The sequence below is a fragment of the Camelus ferus genome, chromosome 11, assembly GCF_009834535.1.
Source record: "Camelus ferus isolate YT-003-E chromosome 11, BCGSAC_Cfer_1.0, whole genome shotgun sequence".
Taxonomy (NCBI): domain Eukaryota; kingdom Metazoa; phylum Chordata; class Mammalia; order Artiodactyla; family Camelidae; genus Camelus; species Camelus ferus.
This window is the reverse complement of record NC_045706.1, coordinates 73,236,980-73,253,612: the sequence shown is the minus strand read 5'-3', so window position 1 is coordinate 73,253,612 and position 16,633 is coordinate 73,236,980. Positions and strand designations below refer to the sequence as shown.

Sequence of the window (16,633 nt, the reverse complement as noted above, 5' to 3'; positions counted from 1 at the left end):
ATTTAATCTAAATTACCTCTTTAAAGACCCTGTTTCCAAATGTGGTTGTTTGCTGACATGCTGGGTGGTAGGACTGTAACAGATCAACTGGTGGGGGACAGAATTCAGCTCACCACACTTGGGAACCCCTGATCTGAGCTCAGCCACTCTGGACCAAACTGGGATTGACTTCTGGAGGAAGAAGTGGGGATGGCCATCCTTTCCTACTCACAGCCGAATTCCACCGGCTCCTTCCTCTGACTCCAGCTCCAGCCTCCAGGCGGCTTCCCACACCAGCCCTAAGTCAGGGATAGGCCACTCCTGGTTCTGAGCAGCCTTCTATGCTCCTTTGAGAACTGCCTTTCCCACAGAGGCTCCTTCCTTCCTGGGAAGAGGGAATCTCTTCAGTTCCTGCCGAGTCACCATCAAGTTAAGCACGATGAGTGTAAAGGCTGAACGAGGGCGAAAGGAGATGCAACAGGGCATCGGACAGGGGAGTGGCAAGGAGGTTTGGGGCTGCCTACATGGGAGCATGTGACCCTCCGTGCAGTATTTAAAAACATTTTTTAAAGAATACTTATTTTATTTTAGTACAATTTAATTTCTTTATTTTAGGGGGATGCAGGTAGGTTAATTAATTAATTAATTTAATGGAGGTACTGGGGATTGAACCCAGGACCTCGTGCATGGTGAGCACGCACTGTACCCCTGAGCTGTACCCACCCACCCCTGCACAGTATCTTTAGTGCCAGCTCACAACATACCGCTGTCTCCCTTTGGCTCCCTTACCTTCGTGATTTATAGCCACCCAGTCTCAGCAGGCAATGTGGCGCAATGACCACAGGCCTGGGGGCTGGTTTGCCTCACGTTGCTGCCCACTGCTAGCTGTGTGGCCTTGGCCGGGTTACCTAGTCTCCTCAGGCCTCGGTTTCATCACAGATGAATGAGCGAGGAATGTTTGCCTGAGTGTTGCTGGAGGATTACTTAATACCATGCATACAAAGTGCCTGAAACCTGGTATGAGGCATGGAATTGTGTCCCCCCAAAGTCATATGTTGAAGCTCTAACCCCAGGGCCTCCGAACGTGACTGTGTTTGGGGACAGGGCCTTTAAAGAGGTGACTAAGATAAAATGAGATCTAGGCCGGGACCTAATCCAACATGAATGGTGTCGTGATAAGAAGAGGAGATGGGAACACAGTCACGCACGGAAGGAGGACCATGTGAAGATGCAGAGAGATGACGGCCATCTACCCTTTGTTTCAACCGCACAAATGGAACGTAATTATCATTGTTTTACACCATCGGTTTTTTATTTAAATGTATCCACGTGTTTATGCTTTTGTCGGTTCATTCATTCTCGCATTCAGATCCCCCTCTCCTGGAACCCTTTACTTCTTTCTGAAGTGGGCGAGGGTCTGCGTCGTGGCAAACTCTTCCAGCTGAGGTTATCTGAAAATGCTCTTTTCCCCTCTCCATCTTGAACAATCTCTCCCACTTCGGCTGGGCATGCAAACAGGAGTGGGTTAAATTTCTTCTCCTCTGCTGAGAGAGGAATGGCATTTGGAAACATGTCTCTTGATCACTGGGGATTTTCTAGGTCAGCATTTAAATGTCTTTCCTACACAACTCATCAATCCATTTCCCCCATTTTTTTCCCACACAGTAACTGAAATGCTGATTGAAAACATTTTTTTTTCCAAAATATTTTTTCACAATTTTTGCAAAAATGCAATCACGCATTTTATGCAGCTGAATTTTGTAGATCCTGCTTATGACGTTATGACAAGGCTTTATCCACCTTCTCTGTTGGTAGCTTGTTATTTGCACTTTAAAGGTTTATGAACAGAAGTTATCAGTTTCAGAGGGGTGTGGCCAGATGGCGGAGCGGGAAGACCCCAAGCTCACCTCCTCCCACGGGCACGCCAAAATCACAACTCTTTATAGAGCAACCCTTGATGAGAATGACCTAGAGACTAGCAGAAAATATTTGCCACAACTGAAAATATAAAGAAGGAACCAAAAGGAGACAAGGAGAGCCAAGACCCACACACTGGGTGGGTGACTCCAAAATGGGAGGATAATCACCACTGAAGGGGTTCTCCTCAAGGATCAAGGGGTCTGAGCCCCACACACAGTCCCCAGCCCAGGGGTCCTGCACTGGGAAGACAAGCACCAGAACATCTGGCTTGAACGGCCAGTGGGGACCATGTGCCAGAGAGCTGGAGGGCTGTGGGGAACAGAGACTTCCCTCTTAAAGGGCACTACAGAAATCTCACGTGCGCCAGGACCCAGCACAGGGAAAGTATGAGAGGACCCTGGGTCAGACCACCTTGCTGATCTTGGAGAACCTTCTGGAGGGTCAGGAGGTAACCAGGATTCCTCTGGGCAACGTACATGCTGGCGGCAGCCAGTTCTGGGAGATTGTTCCAGCACAAAGATACCAGTGCTGGCAGCACCATTTTGGGGTTCTCCTCCCAGCCTACTAGTACAGGGACTTACCTTTCCACCAGCTGGGTGGCACCAATTCTGGGACCCCCTAAGCCGAGAGGTGAGCTGTGTAGGGACCCAGCCCCACCCTCCAGTGGACCCAGGACCTGGCCTTGCCCGCCAGTCTGTCACCAGCCCCAGGACCCCCCAGGCCCAGGCCAACAAACCTGGGGCCATTCCCAGCCTTCTCAGTGGTGGAGAGTTCATTCATTTATTTATCATTTGTTGCCTAAGCCCTTTGCCAGCAAGCGCTCTGCTGAGCATGAACATATCTTCAGATGACCACTGGGTCTCAGGGAGTCCCCATTTCCAAAGGCCTGGAAATGAGCATTTTGTTGGACTCACTGCAGAGCATAGGGTTTAGCTGAAAAATCAAGGCTGTGGAGTAGGACGGGCTTGACAGCACCACTTGGCACTTAGCACGGTGTGTGCTGCTTGGCGGGCTTCTTCAATCCCGTGAGCCTGCGGGTTTTATCATTTATGCCGCCCTGTGCTCCAGTTAGGCACAGCACAAGTGTCTGCTGAAGAAATCTCCACTGAACACAGGCAAGTTGCAAATACGTGCACATTCTCTTCAGACAGTTACTCCAGCCTCCTGCCTCTGCACAGAATCGAGGGGCATGTGTCTACAAGGACGAAAATGCGCCCGGGAGAGGCTAAGTGGCCGCTCTAAGATGAAGCAAGCTCCTCAGGAGCCAGGTGGAGGCGCGGGAGGGAGGAGACCCACAGCACATCTCCCCAGAGGGGCAGCTGACGCGGCCCGAGGCGCACTCCCCCCACCAGAGGCCACGCGGAGGTTTCTGACAGGAGCCCCGCAAGGCTGTTCTGGATTTAAGAACAGCGTCAAGTGTGAAAGTTCCGTGTGGGCTGAAAGAAAAGTCCCTTCCCCATGGTGTCTGCTGACTTTCCGAAGTGAGGGAGATGGACGGGGGCGGGAGGGGGAGAGGGAGGGGTTGGGGGGTGTGTGGGATGAGACAGCTGAGCTGGCTGGGGGGCGATGGGGTTTGTGCAAGGCAGACACTGCCAGGCCGACGGTGAAAAAAGGCCACAGGTGGAAGGCCACGGTGGGGGGGTGTCAGGGGAGAGGGCAGGCTGTCCGGGGTCACAGGCCGCTGCAAACATACCCTGCGGCCAGGCCCATGTGACAAGTCAGTCTTCTCGATTTCACAGCGGCCTCCCTCCCCGGCGGCAGCCTGGTGGGCACCCCCCTGCCCCGCTGAGCGTACCAGCCCCAGAGCCCCTGTGGCCTTGGCCGCGCCCAGCAGCAGAGTAGAGGTTGGAGGTGGTGCGCCCAGAACAATGGGAACACAGGCTGCTTTCAGGCCGGCGTTTGCGTGTATGCTTCATAGTCCGAGGGAATTAAAAACAAACCTCCTCGGCTGTTTAAGCGTCACGCTGCAGGACTAAGGAGGTGATTTACGGACAGGGATGAAACTTCACTAACGGGTTCCAGTGACTTCAGTGGACCAAGAAAGGAAGACTTGTTCCCAAGGTCCCAGCTCGGGGCTCTGATTACATAAATCTCACGGACCGGCCCGGGCGTGGGCTGCAGGAGCCCAGGCCTGGGCCCTGGCGGGGGGCTGGCTCTGGAGGTGGCCAGGGGCCTGGGTGCTGTCAGCTGCCTGGGTCCTACTCGGCCAGCCTCCCGTCCCGGAGAGTCCAATCCCCCCCTGGGCGGCTGGTCTCCAGCTGTGGCTCTGCAGCTCTCAGGGGCTTTGCCAGCCTTGCGCGAATCTCCATCCTGGCCTTCCAGGACCCCAGGAAAGCCACGCGCTTTCCATCCACGGCGGGTGAGGGTGAAGGTGGGGGGTGCCCTGCGTGAGGAATTTGTTTGTGATGTTCAGCTGACATCTTCCTCTTCTCTGCATTTCCTTCCCATTCTGCCCACGGAACTGCCCCTCCCTGGGACCCAGCCGAGTGTGTCCTCTCTCTCCGGGGGGCCGGGGGTGGGGGGGGTAGGGAGTGGGGGGGGCGCAGCTTCTCGCAGGCGGGGTACCCATCCAGCTCTGCCCGTGGGTCCCCCTCAAGGCTGCCGCTTGCTTTTCCAGCTCGTTAATCATCCTTGTCGCTTTTCTCAGGACTTCTCTCTGAGCTGTTCACGGGTTTCCTGGACAGAGGAACGCAGCACAGCTGCCACTTTTCACAGGCAGAGCACAGAAGAGGGCTCTTCTGTCTGGTCACAAAATCGTCCCTCTCCTCCAAAGCACGTCCTGGGTGACTGCACCTGGGCCGAGCGGAAAGGCGCTCAGCTTCCGGGGAACTCTGAGAGCTGGGCTGTCTGGGACTCTTTCCAAGCAAAGGTTTTTTTTCCCCCCATTTTTTTTTCAGTATTAAAGGGCTTCATTATGAAAAGGAGGTCGCTCACCTTGTAAAGCAGGCCCATGATAGGGACAGAGGAGACACTGTAGAGTGGGGGGAGCCAAGGGCATTCAGGGAGCTGGTGCTCGTTCTGCAGGAGAAAGGCAGGCAGCACGCTGACCTCTTCCAAGTCAGGGCCGGAGGGCTGGGACCGGGGGCCGGGCAGCGGGGGCTGGGAAGCAGATGGGGCTCCCGCACTTGACAAGTGCACACGGGGGTTGGGGTCATTTATCCTTGGAGCAGGACAGCAGAGCAGCAAAGCCATCAGGGCCTCAGAGGCAGAGTGCTTGGCACTGTCACTTACCAGCGGCGGGATCCTGGCAAGTCCTTCAGCTCCGCAGGGACTTAACAACTTATCAGTAAAACTGGGATAATGGTGATGATGATGATGGTAAATCCAGTGGAAAGGTGGCATCCACTCCCATCTGTCCCTGGCTTGTGTGGTCTCAAGTGTGCACGTCTGACCCCAAAGGACAAAAGGGAGCGCTCTTCTCCCCACCCTCACTGGGGGCCCAGGGTCCCACTAGGCCTTACAGGTGTCTAGGCTGCTGCGGGCGGCTGGCAATTTGGCACCGAGGTGGGGGACTGAAAGCACGGGCAGGAATTGGTCCCACTCAGAGGAAGGGAGCGGGCCACAGACACTTCCCTCACGCTATTCCTTGTCCCCTGGCACCACCGTCAGAACTTCTGGGACCCCCAACCATCTGTGGTCCCCCAGACCTGGAGATGCTCTGTGGTTCCCCCCTGCCCCTCCTGCATCCCAGGGCCACAAAAACTTGCTTATCCTCTTGAAGGGTGAGAAGGCCCTGGTACACAGCAAGGCCAGGGAGGGAGGGGGTTTTCCTCCCTTCCAAATGCTCCCCTCCTCCAAGGAGAGAGGGAAGGGCTTCCGGCAAAGGGCATGTCCACGTGTGTCAGACCAAACCGTGTCAAGCCGGCCTCATGTGGTTTCTGTGAGCATCGGCTGAGGTAATGTATGGAAACATGCCTCTTCAACGCAAAAACGTGCCACCAATAGGCGCTGATGTTATTTCTTCAGCAGGAAAACACTTACAGGGGAAGCAGTCCTGGTCCCGGCCACACAAAGCAGCCAGGCGTTTACCACCCATTTGTAGGGCTGGTCACAAAAGAAGAAATGGGACCTTCTTCGGAGGGGTGGGTGGGTAGTGAAAGAGGGAAGGGCCATCTTTTCCAAGTGTGTAATGTTGGTTCCTGCTGGCCTCATGGTGGGTCACCAGTCTCAATAGTCTCTTTTTTTCCCCCTTTTTTAAACATTTTTTTTATTGAGCTATAGTCATTTTACAATGTTGTGTCAAATTCCAGTGTAGAGCACAATTTTTCAGTTATACACAAAGGTACATATATTCACTGTCACATTTTTTTTTCTCTGTGAGCCACCACATGACTGACCCGCCAGAATAATGGAAGATTGTCTAAACATTGCTTTCGTGCTGGAGGGGATTGTGTTGCCTAACAGAACGGGGCCTTTTGCGAATACTTGGAAATCTTTGCTATTTAAAAGTGTAGACATTTTTTTATGGCATTGTTTGCAACGGAATTTGATTTTGAGCATGGAAAAGGAGACGGGTGCTCCTGGTAATTTTTGTCTTAAGTTCATCTCAATTTTCTGCTCTCTGTGACTTTTATTTATTTTATTTAATTTTGGGGGGAGCTAATTAGGTTTATTTATTTATGTGTTTAAATGGAGGGACTGGGGATTGAACCCAGGCCCTCGTGCGTGCTACGGCTGTGCTCTACCACTGAGCTGTTTCCCTCCGCACTTCCTGTGATTTTTAAAGACTCGTCTGCAAAACCTGACCCTGGTATCCCAACCAGCCATTTCAGGGCCCGGCTCAGCGGGCTTCTCCCAAACACGCCCTTCCTTTTAGCTTCTCCCTGGGCATTCTGGGCTCAGGGTCTAGACTGGGGATTCATGGTGGCTTTTCCCCCACCACATACTCCACACGCCGCCCCCCCACCCGCCCCACCTCTGCCCGAGCCCAATTCTCACAGCCATTCCTCGGATAAATACGCTCTGTCTCTACAGCAGACTCTTTATCCCCTCAACATCCAGGGGAACGGATTCATCACACTGAGGCTTCTGTCTGGGAACTGCTTCCAGACAGCCCAAACCATGCCCTGGCCTGTGTGTGGGGTCTGGCTTTGGGTCTGGTCCTTCTCTCCCTCTGTTTAGCTTCGTTTGATCTCCCTCTGGGATGTGGTCCCTGCCTCTCTCTGTCCCATTATTTCGCCCGGTTCCATGCCCAGCCTCAGGTTGACTCCAAGAGGAATTCTTGTTGGCCAATGCGATGTGAAGTGTCTCAAACCCAGAGTCAGGAGCCCAGGCACATGGAACTCTCCCCTTGAGTCAAGTATCCTCAGGCCAACAGGGCAAATCTGTGGGTATAAATGTGAATAAACCAGGAGCAGCTGGATTTCCAGCCATTTGGTTTCCTGACTCAAGTCAGTGTTATTCAACCATCTTGGTGGCATTTTTAGGGGCTTTGATGGTGGAAGGAGAAGGATTTCTTTCCATTTAGGAAAATAGCTACTCAGTTCAGTCTGGAATGAATTTGTCTTGTCCAATTATTTTCCATCAAATACCATTGTGAGGAAGCCACTGAGAACTTGTTGAATAACTCTTCCGTTGTGTTTTTGTGGTTTTTTTTTCAATGTTCAGAAAAATATTTCATCCCTTGAAGAAGTCCTGAAAGGAATTTTCAGAGGATTAACAGGGACCAGACTGTACATTGGAGATGGACCCTCCGTCACGGAGGAGGGGCTGTTGACAGATTTAGAAGCCTGCTGTAAAGAGGGAGACACGGTGTTCTCTATTTGGTAGGGTCAGATCTTAGATCAAGTGAAGACTTCTTGATATATAGTGGAGCAGCTGGGCATTCAGATAGTTGGGGGTCGGGGGAGAGAGAGCACGAGATCCACAGGTCAGCAGAGGAACATGAAGGAGACAGTTCTTTCTACAGGCAGCTGGGAGCAGGCTGGGAAGAGCCGCTCAGCACTGAGAATATGTCTCGGGCAAGGGGGCAGTACGTCACCTCACTCGTCTTTGATTCTTTTCTCATTAAGAGACAGAGTCTATGTCCCTCCTTTTGATAGACTTGAGACCGCTCTGACCGGTGAAGTGCAGAATAAGTGCCATCGTGCAGCGTCTGAAGCTGCGTCGCAGACGGCGGTGCAGCTCTGCTGTGCCTGCCGGGACGCTGCTCCTGGGTCTCTGGAGCCAGGTGAGAAGCCTGGCTGTCCTGTGGCCGCTGCGCTTGAGGAAGCCGAGCCTCCGGTCTGCAGCCCTGGTGCTTGAGTTAGCTGAGCCCACGTGGCAGGTACCTGAGTGGAGGTCATTCTAAACCCTAGCTGTTAAGTCACCCCAGCCTTTGAGTCTCCCCTGTCGAGGCCTCAGGCATTGCAGAACACAGACCAGCCATCCTCTGTGCCCTGTCCACGTTCCCGACCCACAGAATCCATGTGCCCGATGAGACAGTTTTGTCAAGACAGTGAGTTTTGGGGTAATCTGTTAGTGCAGCAACAGAAACTAGTGGGCAATCTGTAAATGGAGGAGGAATAAAGCAGAGAAAGGGGCTAGAGAGCGAGATGGTTGTGGCCGGGGCAGGCATTTTGGATAGGTTTCAGAAGACTCCTCTGAGAGCAGGATGCTGTGCGCGTGCGGGCTCACATCTGCTGAGGGGAACAGATCCTGGTCCTAGGGAACAGCATGTGCAGAGGCCCTGACTTGGGAATGAATGAGTTTACTCAGGGGATAGCATGATGGCATAAAAGAGCTGGGAGAAGGAGGTGAGGAGTGGTGGAAAATGAGAGGGAGCCCCACGTAGGGTTCTGCTGGCCATGATGAAAATCTGGGTTTTATGGTACACCTGTGCAAGGTGCTGAACAAGGGAACGCTCTCTTCATTGACTCCCCCTTTGATTTTATCCAGCCTTCTGGCTTCAAATCGCTTCTATATGCTAATGATTTCTAAATACACATTTCTAACCCAGACCTCAGTTCTCAATTCCAGATTCTTTATATGGCTGCCTGCCTGGCACTCCACGTAGATTGTTAATAGAAACTTAAAATGTCGTATGTACGAACTATTAGCTTATTTCCTTCCCCATACGTCCTCCTCCCACGGTCTACTTAGTCTCATCAAATGGCAACTCCGTCCTTCCAGTTGCCCGGCTCATCCCTGACCCTCTTTCTTTCTCTGCATCCCTGTCTGATTCATCAGTAAATCCCGTTGAATCCGCTTCCTACTAGTTTCCCCTGCGTTCATCATCACTTTCTTTCCATCTGTTCTCCTGGCACAAAGTGTGGCCATTGAGAAATCTGATGACCATCTGATTTTCTTTCTCTTATTAGCAGCTTGGTCTTTTTACCTGGATGTCTAAAGGATATATTTAAAGTCTAGAAATTTTATCGAATATGTTCTGGTATTACTTGTTCTGGGTTGATTTTAACTTTATATATGTAATTTCAATTTTTTTTGATATTTAATTTCAGAGGAGTCTTCTTGGACTGTAGCTTTTAGCTTTGGTTCTGTTCCTTGCTCTGGTTGTACAGTTCAGGGACTCCTATTACACAATGTTGGATATTCATTGCCTGTCTTCTCTATTTGTTACTTTCTCTCAAGTCCTTTTTCATGGTTCTTCAGTTCTTCTGATTTGACTTTTCTCCTTTAAATTTTCTGTTTCTCTTAAGGAGTTATCTGCTGGATTTAGGCATAATCTGTTTCTACTCGTAACACTTCTGACCACATGTGTGAGTTTTCCACACCAAACAATTCTCCAGTTCTCTGTGGACATCAACCAGGTGTCTTACAATTTGATTCATTCAGACACTAACTACCTGGAGTTAGTGCAGACCCTACAGGTTAAGGGCTCAGCCCCACAAGACTGCTTCCCACTTCATGCGTCAGTCACAAGTAGTGGGTCCCCAGATTAGCCGCACTTCTGTCTGATTTGGCTACAAACTGGGGATTCCCATGAGCACTTCCTCAGATTCAATAATTTCCTACACTGCTTCATGGAGCCAAGGGAAACACTGATGAAGTCAGAGGAAGAGTTACATAGGGCAAGGGCTGCAAGGGTCTCGAGGGCCGGAGCTTCTGTCCTGGAGGAGTTGGCAGTGCACCACCCTCCTGGAACAGGGATGTCATCACCAGCCTGGAAGCTCTTTGAACCCTTTTGTTCAGGTTTTAATGGAAGTTTCATTGCATAAGCATGATTGATCAAATCATCAGCCACTGGTGATTAGCTCAATCCCCAGTCCCCTTCCCCTCACTGGAGGTTGAGGAATGGGGCTGAAAGTCTCAACCCTTTTATTATATGGTTGTTTCCTCTGGCAACCAGCCCCCTCCTCCCCCCCAAAGTTATCTAGGGACCCACCAAGGGTCACCTCATTAGCATAAAGTTGAGTATGGTCGAAAGGGTCTTATTAGGAATAACATCCCCTCTCACCCCTGTCATTCAGGAAGCTCTGTGCCAGGCAGTGGGATGAAGACCAAGTGTATATTTCCTATTATATCACAACAACACTACCCTTGTCTTCTTTTATACTTAATCTAATTTCTGATGTGATTTTTAAAAATTTCTAATACTTTCCTGAATTCCATCATTTTACTTCTGAGTTTTTCTAGCTCTGATTTATGTTGTTCTTTTAGCTTTTTTGGAAATAAATTGTGGATGCCATTTGTTTTCTGGGTATGTCTTTCTGGCATGTGTTATGGTCTATGTGTGGTTCTGTGACTTTAATATTTTCTTCCCTAAATAACTTTGTATGTTTTTGTTGCTGTTGAAGATTTTTATATGAAATTAGTTTTTCTGAATCTCTGGTAGACATAGGCCCACTTGGTTTCTCTAAATTCACTGCTCTGGAATTTCCTCTTCTGTAGTTTGCATGTAGTGTTTAAGAATACATTGGCTTACTTTCTGAAGTCTCCAGGCTCTGGTCCCTTTACCCCTTTTCCATGGCCCTTTCATTTGTCCCAGACAGCTCTCGCCCTTTTGGACCTTTACTGCACTCTCTTTGGAGTCACTCATCACTTGAGTGGGGAAAACCCTTCAGACTGGCTCTCTCAGCTTCCCACTGAGGACCTGTTAGCTATTTTTGGATTTCCAGGTTTGTCAGATCCCTGATTCTCTCCTTTGCTTCTTCTTGTACAGATGTTAAGCCTAATCACGTCTTGTATATGTTGGTGGTTTGTCCCTGTCCACTGACATCTGGAGGAGTGTGGAGATACTCTGTCAAGTTAGTTTTGTGGTACAAATTGTGGTACAGATTGTCCACGAATTTCTGTTTTTGCTGTTCTGTACCACTTGTACTATCTTTTTCATGGTGGAATTTAGGAAAATTCAAAAATGATGCTGTAAGGGGGAAGGGTACATCTCAGTGGTAAAGCATATGCTTAACAGGCACGAGGTCCTGAGTTCAATCCCCAGTACCTCCATTAAAAAAAAAAAAGTAAAAGAAAAAATAATGCTATAAGCATCATCGCAGAATCTTCTTCAGTCTGTATTCAACACATTATTCAGAATGGGACCATTACGGTGTACATCAGGTCATAGCACCATGACTGTTGACAAAAATGCTTCAGTGGCTCTCCATGTCTCTAGAGCAAACCCCTGAGTCTTGACATCGGCTTGTCATGTACCACGTGGTCTGATTTTTCCCGACCTCTCTTCCCTGTCAAATCTTTGCACTCATCTCATACCACTGTCCTCCTTGCTCATTGTACTACGGCCACGCTGACCTCCTTCCCATTTCTCAAGTTTGCCAGAGATGCTTCTGCTTCAAGGTCTTTGCCCTTGGTATTCCCACTGGTCTTTTTTTTTTTTTTTTAAAGCAATTCATTTTATTTTATTTTTTAATATTCTTTTTTTTTTGAGGGGGGAGGTAGTTAGGTTTATTCATTCATTCATTTTTGATGGAGGTACTGGGGACCTCATGCCTGCTACACACATCTTATTTATAAATGTACTTATCATCACATATTTTATTTATTGTTTTACTTATTAATTTTGAAAGTGCCAACTAGAATGTATATTCTACGGAGGTAGATATTTCTGCTCAAAACTAAATTTTTGTTGAATGAGTGAATATATTTCAAAAATCTCTCTCTGGAGAATGGCCATGTGTAAGGTGGTAGAATTCAAAGGGATGGGGGGACCAGCTAGGAGGATGTTACCGTTTTCCAGGCAAGAGATTGTGGTGGAAGCAGGGGAAGGCGGGATGAACGGCTGAATCTGTGATCTATTTTAAGTAGAGAACAGGTATACTTGGTAAGTCTCAGCTTGGGTAGATGCTGTTTATTTGTTTGATTGATGAACTGCTGTAACATGTGTACGTGAAAATGACTTCCTGATGGGCTGATCCCAGCTCCTGGTCCTGACAAATTCTCAGTTAGTATTTCACTGAATAACCTGCCAAGTGTGGCGAGGGGAAATTCAACAGAACCTAGGGGAGAAGATCATTTGGAGGTGGGGCACAGGAAAGGTGTTGCGGTAAAATTTGCTGCGTAATAGATCAGCCTGAGGCTCAGTGACTTAACACAACAAGGATTTATTGTTTTTCATGGTCTTATGGGTTAGCTTGGCAGGGTCTCTGCCGATTCTGCCTGGGCACACTCACGTGGCTTCATTCGGCCAGAGGCTCAGCTCGGCTGCAAGGTCATCTCAGGATGGCCTCTGTCACATGTCTGGCAGCTGGTGCTGGCGGTCAAGTTGGGGGACCTCACTTCTCCATATGGTCTCCCCTCTTCAGCAGGCTCGACCAGCTGCCTTGCACGGTGGTCTCTGAGCTGCATTTCACGAGAGCAAGAGTGGAAGCTGTAAGGGACAGCCTCGCAAGTCCCCACTGTTACCTCTGCTCAATCCTACTGGCTAAAGCAAGTCCCAGGCGACCCTAGATTCTAGGGATAAGGGAAATGGACTCTAACTCTTGGTGAGAGTAGGAGCTAAGTCCTTGCCAAGGGGCATGCTTGCTAAGAGAGGAAAAATTTGCAGCCATATTTTGCCATCTTTCGCAGAAAGAAACCAGCCTTCGTTGAATGTTAACTTCGGTCCAGGCACACGTGACGCTGCTTAATCCTTATAGCAATCCTGGGAGGACGGTCACTGGAGAAATGGAGGCCCCAGGACAATACAGAGCCTCTCTGTGGACCCCGAACCAGCGAGAAGAAGGCTGGCCTGCAAGTCTGGATTTGCCTGACCCTACAAGCCTGTTTGTTTTTTTTTTCTCCCTCTTTTCCTCTTTCGTGCTGATACTGGTCACGTTTCTGCAGTGCACGGAAGAGGGATTCAGTTGGCTCCCCCAAGCAGTTTTTTCCTTCTCCCCTGCCCACCTTCTCTTGTGGAGATTTAATGGACTCCTCACCTTTATGGGGAAATCAAAAAAGGCTTACTAGCTGACACTTACTGAGTAGTTACTGGACATGCTCGTGTCTAGGTGCAGTGCTTCCTGCTGACCTGGCTCCTCCGAGTTGCTGGATTAGCCAGTGGTTCTCTGTCCTAGCAGACTGACCCTGCCACCCCTGGGGTTGTCAGAGGATTCTCTTTGCTGCAGATTCCTGCCCCAGTGGACGTGGCTGTCTCTGAGCAGGCAACCAGAAGCCAGGCATCCGGCTGTACTGCCCAGGCAGCCTGGAGAGCCTGGGGCTCTGGTCTCCCTCCTGGCTGGACTCCGTTTCCTGTTTTCCGAGCAGAAAGGTGAGCGATGGTGCCTCCTTTCCGGGTAGGAGATGAAGGAGCATTTAACCACGTGCTGGTCTGGGTGCCCGGTTCCGCTCGGGGCGGAGGCTGCTGGCTGGGGAAAGCACGCTCAGACAGTAGGTTTCGCTTCTTTTACTCACCGCTTACCTTGGTGTGGTCCATGACGGCTTCAAAGCACTTTCCGATGCACAGTCCCATGAGCACCTTGCGCCATTCCTGCGAGGGAGGCAGGCCAATGATAACATTTACATCTCAGATGTGAGAAATACGAGGCTGTTACCCGAGTCTTTGCGGCCACCTGTTAGACCTGGGACTCGAGCCCACTTTAAGTCCTACCTTTCTGTCCTCGTACTAGGCTGCCCCTCGAAGACCAGGTGAGAGGATGCGGGCACTAGGGAGGAGCCTGGGAGCATGGGAGAAGCAGGCGGCCTGTGACTCTCTCCCGCCCTTACTAGTCGCTACCTGGAAGCCGGCAGCTGTGATGTAACCACAGCGTCGTTCAGTGATGGCTGCCTGGCTCTGTGGGTGGGACCGCGGTGCCGGCTGGCTGGGGAATCCCACTGGTGACAACACAGCATCCTTTTGAGCTGACGCGGCAGCAGATGCCCCAGACCAGCTCCGAGCCTGACGGCGTCTCTGCGAAGTGTGCGCAGGGCCAGCAGACGTCAGGGCCCTCCTGTAAATCACCTTCACAGAGCCTCTTTGTGGTTGATTCACTGATGACTCATTTAGAATCTGGTTTCAACATGGTGACTCAAAATGCACCACTTTCATTAAAAATAACATTCACTGGGGTCTAACGGCTTTCTTTTTTTTTCTGTTTTTTACTGTACTGTGGTTTCTGGATGGGAAGCTGTCAGATAGCAGGTGAAGGGTTCAATGGGACCAGAACACAATTGCACATGCCTTCCCAGGCTCCAACTGCTCAGGAATTGACTGATGGCATGTTGGATACCTGCTGTGTGTCCTGCAGCCTCTGAGCCCCGAGTGCGAGCACGTCAGCGAGCTGGTGCGGGTGTGTGTGGGCGCATGCATGCTGAGTACACGAGTGATCTGTGAAAGACGGGGTGAGGGGGTGTCTGCCCTCCAGGAGATTTAGTCCCGGGTAGCAGGACTGCTTGGATGCTTGTTAAAAATGCAGATTCCAGGGCTTCACGCCACACCTCCGCGAGTGGGAACGTGGCTGATTCTGCCGGAGATTTTTAGTTCACAATTAAGCTGAGAGCCTCGACTTTGGGTGAAAGAGATGGGAACTCCCTGTGGGCAGCCCGCTCGGTGAGTGGAGAGCAGGGGAGAGGTGGGCAGGCTGGAGGTGAGGTGAGAGAGGAAAAGGCGAGGGCGGAGGTGGGGTGAGGGTGGGTGGGGGGAGCATCAAGGGTGAAGTGGGCCCCGAGTCCCTGTGGAGACTGCACAAAAACCCCCGGCTTTATTTGAGGCACCCGCAGTCTTTCTGGTTTGGGGACCCAAACTCGGGCATCCCCTATTTCCTTGGTGATAAAAAATAAAACCCCCAAACGGTTTAGCGGGCAGTCTGTGCACTTTAGCAATGCTGGAAACTTCAGTGGGAAAGACCCGGATGAGGTACAGCTGAATCTGACCCAAGTGACAGTCCAGAGGACCCCCGCCGAAGGTCTCAGCTGCTTGTGGGAAACCACCATTTTTATCTCGGCCACTTGCAACTTTCTTCACCCACTTTTGTCATTGTCGTTCTAAAGTTTCGCTTCATGAAGGCTTTTCCCTCCAAGCCCAGGGGGAGGTGTGACCTGACCACCTGGGTCCCTGTTCCCACCCCTCTCTCCTTTGAGGGGTCTTCTCTCCCAGGGCTTCGGGTAGCCAGCCGCTCTCACCAGCGGAAGTAGGTGTGAGGTCCTGGGGTAAGTGGGAAGGTGGACATGTCATCCCAGATGGCCTGGCCACCCTGGGGTCGGAGCGTGGTCACTGGGCACCTGTGGTTTGGCCTGCTCACCCTGCCCCGACCCTCCTGGCCCTCCCAGTCTCAGTGGTGCAAATGCCCTGCCCCTTACTGGGACATCACCACGGACCTCACTGGGACATCACCACGGTCCTCACCTCTTTGCTCAACTCCTCTCATTCCCCATCTCCTCAGCCCTGTGTCTGTGGCTTCCAGGCCTGAGACCCAAACCCCCTCCTCCCCAGCTCCCCTCCTCCATCGTGGTTCAGCGCACTTCCAGTTGCTTCCATCTGCTTCCATACCAAGGGGACCTTTCAGGAAGCTTCCCCAGCACCTGTCCTCATGGCCACCATTCCTGCTGGGTGACTCCTCTCTCCAGAAGGTCGTCAGACTGTTGGCATGGAACTTCGGGGGCTTACGAAGGGATCTGGTAAATGACCTGCCATTTCCTGGCCCTCGCTTTCCTCTCCTCATCAGTCACTGCAAATGGCCACAAGTAAGGAGAGGGTCTTGATCCCTGGAGCTCCGTACGTCAGTGCTTAACAAGAGCTTCACCCGGCCCATAACCTGGCCCATTTTCAGGAATAAACTTACTTCAACTGAATTAATTATTGTGGTCTTTGCTGTTGGCTTTGGAATTGGTTTGCGGAGGGGGGCTTTTTTAAGTAAAGAGAGGTGACATAGAGTATTGGCGAAGAGTGCAGAATCTGGGATCACAGTGTTTGGCTTCAGATCCAGGCTCTGCCTCTGTGTGGCTGTGTGACCTTGGGCAATTGATTTAACCTCTCTGTGCTTTGGTTTTCTCATCCATAAAATGGGAATGACCATAGTAATGCCAACTCAGAGTGTTCTAGGCATTAAGTTAGTGACGATTTGTGAAGTACAAAGCACAGTGCTGGGTGCAGAGTCAGTATGTTACGTGGGTTTGCTCAGGTTGCCCTCTTCACTCTTAGACAGCAGCAAACAGCTCCAGTGCGGAGGGGTGAGTGAGCGGCAGGCTGGTGTTCGTACGAGGGGTCTTCTCCGGTCACTCCTCTTTGTGGGTCCTTGATGCCAGTGACAAAGAACGTGACTCCGCTCTCTTCTACCCACTTGGAGCAAAGATTTTTGTGTGGGTTTTTAAAATTTAGGCAGCTCTTTGCCCAGTGGCCCCGCTTTTGGTCAAGATTAAAAAATGT

The 16,633-nt window shown here is 50.9% G+C and overlaps 1 long non-coding RNA gene across 1 annotated transcript; it reads right to left on the bottom strand.

The window, feature by feature from the left end:
- Positions 1 to 12,226: 12,226 nt before the first annotated feature.
- LOC116667288 lies at positions 12,227 to 14,164 on the bottom strand. The gene is made up of 3 exons (XR_004324146.1): positions 13,880 to 14,164; positions 13,691 to 13,759; positions 12,227 to 12,633 (listed from the first exon to the last, which is right to left on the bottom strand). It is a non-coding gene; the product is annotated as an uncharacterized LOC116667288 (long non-coding RNA).
- Positions 14,165 to 16,633: the final 2,469 nt, after the last annotated feature.